The 9,326-nt window shown below is 38.0% G+C and overlaps 1 long non-coding RNA gene across 1 annotated transcript in view; it reads left to right on the plus strand.

Moving 5' to 3' along the window:
- The window catches only part of LOC135204192 (uncharacterized), a 33,533-nt gene extending 28,846 nt beyond the window's left edge, over positions 1-4,687 (plus strand). The window contains exon 6 of the long non-coding RNA XR_010312140.1: positions 4,303-4,687. This is a non-coding gene — a long non-coding RNA (uncharacterized LOC135204192). The remainder of the gene's footprint in view (positions 1-4,302) is intronic.
- Positions 4,688-9,326: the final 4,639 nt, after the last annotated feature.

The raw sequence follows: 9,326 nt of genomic DNA on the forward strand, positions 1-9,326 counted from the left end.
GTCACCCCCCAAGGATTAATACCATCTCCGTATATATATATATATATATATATATATGATATATATATATATATATATATATATATATATATATACATATAAATCACCATCTTAATAATAACATCACTCCAGTGATATAGATATTTCCTCCATTTAATGAATGACCCCACACAAAAAAAATCATCCCCTCTCCAAAAAACTTGTCGTTAAATCATAACACCCCACGATATTACCCGAATTATATAAAACCCCAATGTCATCTATTCGGCTCGTGAAACCCCAAAAATTCAGCCCCAAATATCATACACTCAGGAATAATTACATGTTTATCATCACGTTTCTCAGCTAAAACAAAAATTTGCCATATTACAACACATCCCACGTGAAATATTAACCCCGAAATCTTACGCCAAAACGCCGCAGATTTGCGCATAAGAAAAAAAAAACTGTAGAAGGAAATAAAAACGTGAAAGCATTCTGCCACCAAATTGCAAAAAACAGACAGCAAGAAAAAAAAGGAAAAAAATGTAATTGCGCGACAATATATTAATCACCACAACCAATTCTTTTCAATTTCGAGATATGTGTTAACCTCAACCGACCTGTTTTTTCCTCTAAGACTACAAATCTGTTTCCAATTTTCTCTTCAATGACTTTAAAAAGACCTTCAAACTTCGGGCCTAGTTTGTAATTTAGTTCATTTCTCACGTTAAGTTTTAAAAATACCTTATCACCGACATTGATCTTGGGATCAGATGTTTTACTATTACTCTTCTGTACCATATTTCTGGTTGTGGATTCGAGATTACGGCTGAGACAAGCGTGTCTCTCTCTCTCGCTGTGGATACCAACGCCTCGACCGTATCCTCCCCATGATGAGGCATAGTTAGCAAATCAAATGTGCCTCGTGCTGGACAACCAAACAAAGCTTCAAATGGGGACATTTTAATTGAATCACTAACCATAGTGTTAATACTATGTCTAACAACATTAACATATCTGTCCCAATTCTTATCATTACCACCTACAGTTTTCCCGAGAGCCTCGAGCACTTTCCTGTTTGCTCGTTCGCACAACCTATTAGCCTCGGGTCTGTATAGAATAATTGTTACTTTCTGTATCCCCATGACTTCAGCTAAACATTCCAAGGTTTTGTTCACAAATTCCCTCCCATTGTCGGTTAATAGAACTTCGGGTGAGCCATATCTGCAAATGATACCATTGAAAAACGCTATGGCTACTTCTTCGGCCGTTTTATGCTTAAGTGGGAAAATTTCTACTATCCTTGTAAGTTCATCTATTATCACTAACAAGTACTTGTTCGCATATCTAGACTCACAAAAATTCCCCAGGATATCCATATGTATTCTCTGAAAAGGTCTACTCGGTATAGGATCCGATCCTAATTTGCATGAAGTTGTCCTTGCAGGCTTAAACGCGTTCCACACCGTACAATTCCTTCTTACGAAATTTTCCACATCTTTCCCCATGTTTTTCCAAATGTATTTAGCACGAACCTCATCATACGTTTTTTCTATTCCCAAGTGTGGACTACCGAACCTGCAATGAACTATATCCAAAACCACTGGAATTAGGACCTTCGGAATTACGATCTGTGTCGTATCTCCTTTACTTTCACTGGTTCTCAACCTATATTTAATTTTCCTAACTAATAGATTACCTTCTAACACCAAACCCGAAAAAGGCAACTTATAACGCTTCCTGACTAATTCCCCTCTTAGAAACGCTTTTGCATCTGCTAAAATCTCGTCTTCATCTTGCCTTTGCTCTATGAGAGGTATGTCCCATTGTATGGCCTCGCTAGTGACTTGCGCGACTTGGAAACCTTCCGTGTCGTGAAAACTCCTGCTGAGAGCATCAGCAACCACGTTAAGTTTGCCCTCTATATATTTGAGCTTTGCATCAAAATCTCTGATAGTTAAAAACCATCGAGCTCTTTTAGGCGACAAATCGGGTTTATTAAAAAGATCTAGTAATGGTCTGTGGTCTGTAAGAACTTCTACTTTATTCCCCATCAGTAACATTTTAAAATGAACTAAGCTCGACACTATAGCAAAGGCTTCTTTATCTATGGTGGCCATGGACTTCTCGTTGCTGCCCTTTGTCCTGAACTTCCTGTTATAAAAAGATATAGGCTGAAATTTCCCATCAAACTTTTGCATAAGGCAAGCACCTATACCTTCCCGGCTTGCATCAGTCACCAATGTAAAAGGTTCGCTAAAATCTGGAAACTTCAAAACAAGGGGATTCATTAGCGCGTCCTTGAGCTTTTGAAAACTCTCCGCCTGGGATTCCTTCCATTGAAATTGAACGTCTTCCCGCAATACATCAGTTAGGGGAGCTGCTATATTAGAGAACCCTTTCACAAACCTCCTAAAGAAAATGCCGATACTCAGGAATGACTTAATCTCTTTCTTTGATCTGGGGGTGCGAAAATTCGCTATTGCTTTGACTTTATCGTCATTTACTCTAACCCCTTCCTTAGATATGACGTGACCTAGATATGTGATCTGCTTTTTCAAGAACGATCACTTGGCTAGCTTAATTTTCAACCCTCTAATCTAAGCCTCCTAAGTACTTTTGTAAGCACTTCCAGGTGTTGCGCGATCGTGTCCGTTGCGACTAGGATGTCGTCCATATACACAAAAATATTTTTGTCCAATAACCCGTGCAAAACGGTGTTCACCAACCTGGTAAAGGTCATTGGACTTCCCGATAAACCGAAAGGCATTCGCATAAATTCATAGTGTCCCTTGGGCACTGAAAAAGCGGTATATTCCTTGCTACTCTCACTAAGAGGGACCTGTAAGAAACCCTGCACCAAATCAATTGAGCTATAAATATTTTGTCCCCCAATTTCATCAAAAAGATCTGGTATGCACGCGACTGGGTAGCGGTCAGGGATCGTCTTCTCATTTAAACGTCTAAAATCGACGCATACACGACAGAACCGTCTTTCTTAGGCACCGCTAACAAGGGAAAGTTGTAAGGAGACACGCTGGGTCTAATGATTCCTTCTTCTTCCCATCTATTAACCTCTTTCTCTACCTGTTCTCTGATTTTGAAAGGTGTGCGATATGCAGGAATATAAATAGGATTTGTGCCACTCTCCAAATTTACCTTATGCTCTAACACATTAGTCAACCCCAATTTATCACCTTTTAAGGCTACCGTATCCCCAAATTCTGCCAAGAGCCCGCTATCGCTTCAACGTGTTCGCTATAATCCGCATTAGCTAAATGTTCTCTAAATGTTCGTTTCCTTGATTACATTTATGCCCATAAAACTCAGGTTTCCCCTCTATGATAGCCACTGAACCACTAACACAACTCCAATCTTGGAAATCCAAATGTGTTCTTCTGGTATCTCCTAACTGTATCATTACAGTTTAGCAACTCTAACCACGTAAACCCTTCCTTGGATACACTGTTCACCGATGCCGTGCAAACAACCCCTCTAAGCTTTTCGCTATTTTCAATAACACACACATCTGTAGGTTTTCTCATTTCCTTCAATTTAACTTTTACCATAGTCTTCGAACCAGGTAGTAACATAATATCTTCGGATAAAACACCTCTATATTTGTGGTTAGTACCTCCCCTTTCCACCGCCCCATACACATTACCACCCTCAGTATCACCTCCAGCATTGTTAGTATCAGACATAACATCAATATTAGTATCAACATCACCATCCAAGTATCATCACCACCACTGTTATCACTGTGAACTCTGATAGAACCCCCGTTATCATTTCCCATATCAGCAACGTGGGTTTTAATATTACCTTTCTCCATAACACTCGTATCACCGCCATTAATATCACCGAGCACATCTCCTCTTTCAATAACCTCCATGTCCTCCGTTCTTTTCACGTCCTCATAAGGCAGAAAAATACCTGGTATCCCGACTGTTATCCCATTAACACCCGCATGGATCGAAATCTTGTGTCTTCTACAAGCAGGATGACCCAGCAAAAGTCTGTTGCCCAACGCAATTCCTTTCATTACCAAAAATGGTTCTGTTAACACACTGTCACCGAGAGTAAACTGTATTTGAACACAACCCAGGGTATTTAATCTATGGGCTTGCACATTACACACCGTCTCCGTTGAGGGTTGCAAAGGGTAATTGGAAAACAGGGACTGATACAAATTATAGTCTAGCAGCTAAAGTTATTCATGACTTCATTTCCTTTGTTGCAAACTCCTAATCTTGCTAAACCTCCTTTTTTTTTTTTTTTTTTTTTTTTTTTTTTTTTTTTTTTTTTTTTTTAATACAGGTCGATGCTTGTAATACTGGATTTGGTGGTACCTTACTGAAGGAAATCAATAATGGGACCAGTACTTTTCCTCCTTTGTTGGAACACCTACTGCTGGTATCGTATTACTCGGGAGCATTCAAAGGCACTCAACTAGGATGGCCTACCATCAAGAAATAATTGTATAGCCTCGTTGCAACGGTCCTTCATTTTCGTCCATATCTGGAAGGTGCTGCAAGCGTCGTCATTTACACCGACCACAAGCCCCTTACCTTCCTCGAAAGGGCCAAGCTTACCAACAAGAAACTTCTTCGGTGGCCATACATCTTGTTTCTACAACAATGCGATCCACAGCATTCGAGGATCAAGCAACACCATCACAGACGCATTATCACGTCTTGGACACGACACAAAGAAACCACTTAAATTAAACTCAATTTGTCAATAAAATTGCCATAGTAATTTCATTCCTAACAGGGGGGAACTATAATAACCCTCCTATCATTATGTAGCAATTATAATTACACACTTATTATTGTGTATGATCTTAGCGCCATCTATTGATTGCTGATCGTAGCGTACATCATGTATGAAATTACCTCTTGTTTTACACTTATGTATTCCTTGGAAATATTTACTTCCAAGCTCTACCGTTATAAATTTTAGTTCGATATCCGGTGGCTTACTATTCATTTGTTCTTTGCAGTAATTAAGTGGTTATTTGTTATTATTTTTGTTATTATATATTCTGACGTGATTTAAAATAAGTAAAGTTTTTGTTTAACTTTTTGATAATTCACCTCTTTACCTACATGAAGTGTTTCCCTCATCGCTGAGAATTGATGAATAGTTCAAGTGGAAAGCTGAATGACCGCTATTTCAAGTTAACAATAAAACACCTAACACTTCTTACGCCAGTCCTTCATTCAGCGACGACTTTTCGTTTTTTTTTCCCCAAAGCAACTGAAACACAAGCCGTATCGAAAACAGGTAACATGTTACCTGCACGAAGCCTAGTGAGGAACTAAATTGATCATTAAAACTCAGCCGTGTGAGGGTATATGATCTACTCGATCAATATTGAGGACAATCTATTATTTTCATGCCAAAAGATTGATCATGTAGGGGTACAGCTGGCGAAAAACTAGAATTGCCAACAAAATTTGACTATCCCACATAAATGATATTTTTTCATGGGTTTTTATGGCTGGGTACATGGTCACAGGGTGTGCCTACAGGGTGTGCCTACAGGGTGTGTTTACAGGGTATCGGCACTCCAATTCTTCCTAACTTTTCTCCTGACTAAAATATTCCAGAAAATAATCACTGGGTACGATGCTCTGATACCTCCTTCGATGATGCACTTCATTAGAGCATAAATTTCCGGAAGTTTACCTAAAAGGACGGCTATTTTGCCTTTTTTCGGGGGGGAAAAAAAATTTCTTGTAACCTTCCACCAAGGAATTAAATTACGTTATCTCTTCGGGCTGTTATGAAGTCAAAATAATATCCTCTGTATTAATATCATATTAACAAAAAGTCATAAATGTCAGGAAATTCTTAAAATGATGGTAATCCTGTGACCCATATCAGTATCTATCTATATAATATATATATATATATATATATATATATATATATATATATATATATATATATGTATATATATATATGTATATATATATATATATGTATATATATATATATATATATATATATATATATATATATATATATATATATAGCTATAAGTGCAAATGTAGGTGCTCTTATCATTTTTTGAAAGGAGAAATTGGATGTGAAATATACCAATTGATGGAAATTACATGTGTTTACGATATACTCTATCATTCCATATCAATTATTCGTGTTCCCAAAGTTGCTTCTCGATTTCCTACCGCATCCTGGAATTTTAGGATTGGTCATTTTGAATAGTACCAAATTCAGACGTATTTCAACCTCTATTTTCGAATTTCCACGAATTTTAGCAAACTCAAAACTTACTTACAATCAGAAACTATTTTTATTGAATATATCTCCAAACTGGCAAAAATTTCAATAAAAAAATAATTTAAAAGATTCAAAAGATTTGCTACCAACAGTTCTTGACGCGTCAAAAATAAATCACAACTTCCAGACGTTAAAATGAGAGAATTTTCTGTATTTTTACTACGTTATCTGCTCATTATTAGACCGAAAATGACAAAGTATTTCTTACGGGAGTCTGTTAACGTTTTTATTAATTAATTCTCGCAAAAGAATAATTCATTTGCCCTGATTGCATGTTAGAGCCTCTATTATGCTCACAATCCTTCTTCCTCTCCGGACGAGGAGGAGCAACTATTGTTTGTTACCAGAACGAACTTCTCCCTTTGTTGAAAACGTTTCACGTAATTCAAGACGTCCCTTATATTAACTTCCTTACTAATAGTTATCTTATATATATATATCTATAGTATAATATATATATATATATATATATATATATATATATATATATAGGACAGAAAACGTTGGCGCAAGCAGGCCACAGCATATGAAAGGACAGGGTGACAAGGAGATAAGCCGGTTCATCAGGTGATAATACATTTATTGCCGACGCTGATTCACATAATGGTGTAAGTCATCGTACTGGCTGCAGAGTGTCCAATCCAGAATTTTCAAATATCAGAAATCATGCAAAAATTTGTAAAACCGCCATCAATTATACTGATTTCTCTGTCTTGGGCCAAACAAGCCGTTTTACACGAACTGCTTATATTAGAGTCGTTGTTTATTAAGCAGTTGGTGCCCAAGTTGAACTCACACACCTCCTCTGTACAGTTGTATCTGGGTTGAACCGGTCTTTCTTCGCTGCTTCTCCCTTCTCTCCTAATCACTCAGTCTTCAACTTTTTAGTCTAGCAGTGCTTTTTAAATTGCTTTCATTTTATGTATGTTTTTTGTATATTTTTTGAGACTCTTAAAGTCAAAGTTATGTTTCATGTGTTTTTAATTTGTGTTGTTTCTCTTTTAGCCTTGATGATGTAACTATGTTACGAAACGCGTCGGCATAAATGTATTATCACCTGATGACCGGCTATCTCCTTGTCACCCTGTCCTTTCATATATATATATATATATATATATATATATATATATATATTATATATATATATACATATATATACCATATAGGATAGTATATATATATATATATATATATATATATATATATATATGTGTGTGTGTGTGTGTGTGTGTGTGTGTGTGCGTGTGTGTGTGTACAATACAGGATTTATTCGTGGTCTCCCTAAAACAATATAAAATAGTTTCGTCTTCAAACGACCACACTTCATCCAAAGACTGTCATAGCACACTATAGATTTTTATTTCTTTAGCATACAATCTGAGTAAACATTATGATAAAAACCATCTTAAATTTGGTATTCCTAGCCCATAAACCCTTTATTTAGTATTTATAGCAAGCAGAGATCTTGTTTGTATTACTAGCAATGCCTTTCGTCGTATATGATATAAATATCTTTTCACAGTGATTTTATTTGATTTATTGATATTAAGGCGCATGGCGAGACGAGATTACTCTAGTTCATCCATGTAAACTATTATGTACGTTTCCTATTCGTGTTGAAAATTTTCTTTATAGAAATGGTATTTTTGGTTTTTAGGATACTTGGATAACTAGAAAAATTTCTCTCTCTCTCTCTCTCTCTCTCTCTCTCTCTCTCTCTCTCTCTCTCTCTCTCTCTCTCTCTCTCTCTCTCTCTCTCTCTCAACCTTAATTAATTAATTAATTTGAGAGACTATACAACGATCGTATTGTGAGGACAAGGGAGTAGACAGATGGCTTAGGGGGCGGACGTATTGGAGATCTCTCTCGCGTTTCTTTACAGAAAAGAAGTGTTTTTCGCCCTTGGTCATTATACCTCTTATAATAAGCAATGTGCTAATAGTGTGTCCACGTAATACCCTGTGTGTAAACCGGAGAGAGTTGTGCAATTGCAGATATACTAATATTATACACAAGGTTCGCACTCGCAAACAACTGTCTTTATTTTGTACAATACCAATCGAACCGTTCCGACGTCGAGTCCGCTATACAATCTGTCAGTGATATCTTCTCAGATGAGGAAATTAACGTTGCATTTACGAAATGCAAAGATCTGATACCAGGGATCATTCTCAAGGAGCGATCCGCGAAAAACCTGTCCTCTCACAAGAAAATATCATATATCACTAAGTGGCTAAGGACCTGCTCGGTGGATATCTACGCTGATGATCCTTTATAATCTGCCTCCAAAGGGGCCTGCTGACCTAAGCCTACCTGCGGTGTACCACACAGCAGAAAATGCCTTCCATACAGCAAAATCCCTCTCAGAAATAATTGGAATAAAACTCGGAAAAAATCGAGGAGACAAATGATAAATTTTCAAGAATCTGGGACGTGATTAAATGACCACAGGAATCCCTAGACAGTCTTAAAACTGTGGAATCAAATAATCTCACACAGATCTGGGATGCGATCAAAGGAGTGCAGGGATCTATAAACAATCGTACAGATAGCCACAGACTCCTTTGAATGCGGCATCCAGTTTTTTCATCGCTTCCCAGCAACACGGGAGTGCCTCCATCATCTATAGACCGTTCTGAGGGGACTGTTGGTCTCCCAACTTCTTCTCCCTCCCCAATGCCTCCGCCTCCGGTGGAAGATAGGTCTCCAATGACGATCACCAGCCCTCGTGATTCTCCCCTCCCTATCTCCCTCCCACCCCCCTCAACGCCCCATCGTGGATGTGGATGAGAGTGATCATGAGGGGTCTGGCGGCTGGCAGACACAAACAAGCAGAAGGAAGTGAAGAACCTCTCGTTTGGCCGCTGGACCTGAGCCCAACATTCGTGATTCACCTTGCCTGAAACCTGAGAAGAGATGTCACGTAGTAATTCACAATCTGCGCATCGGTGATGCTAGATGCCATAGTGGAGAGAGTCAAGTTTCTCACGGGCTCTGACCCACTCATCTCTCACGAACTCCCGTGCAAAAGTATT

Source organism: Macrobrachium nipponense, chromosome 11, assembly GCF_015104395.2.
Source record: "Macrobrachium nipponense isolate FS-2020 chromosome 11, ASM1510439v2, whole genome shotgun sequence".
Lineage (NCBI taxonomy): Eukaryota > Metazoa > Arthropoda > Malacostraca > Decapoda > Palaemonidae > Macrobrachium > Macrobrachium nipponense.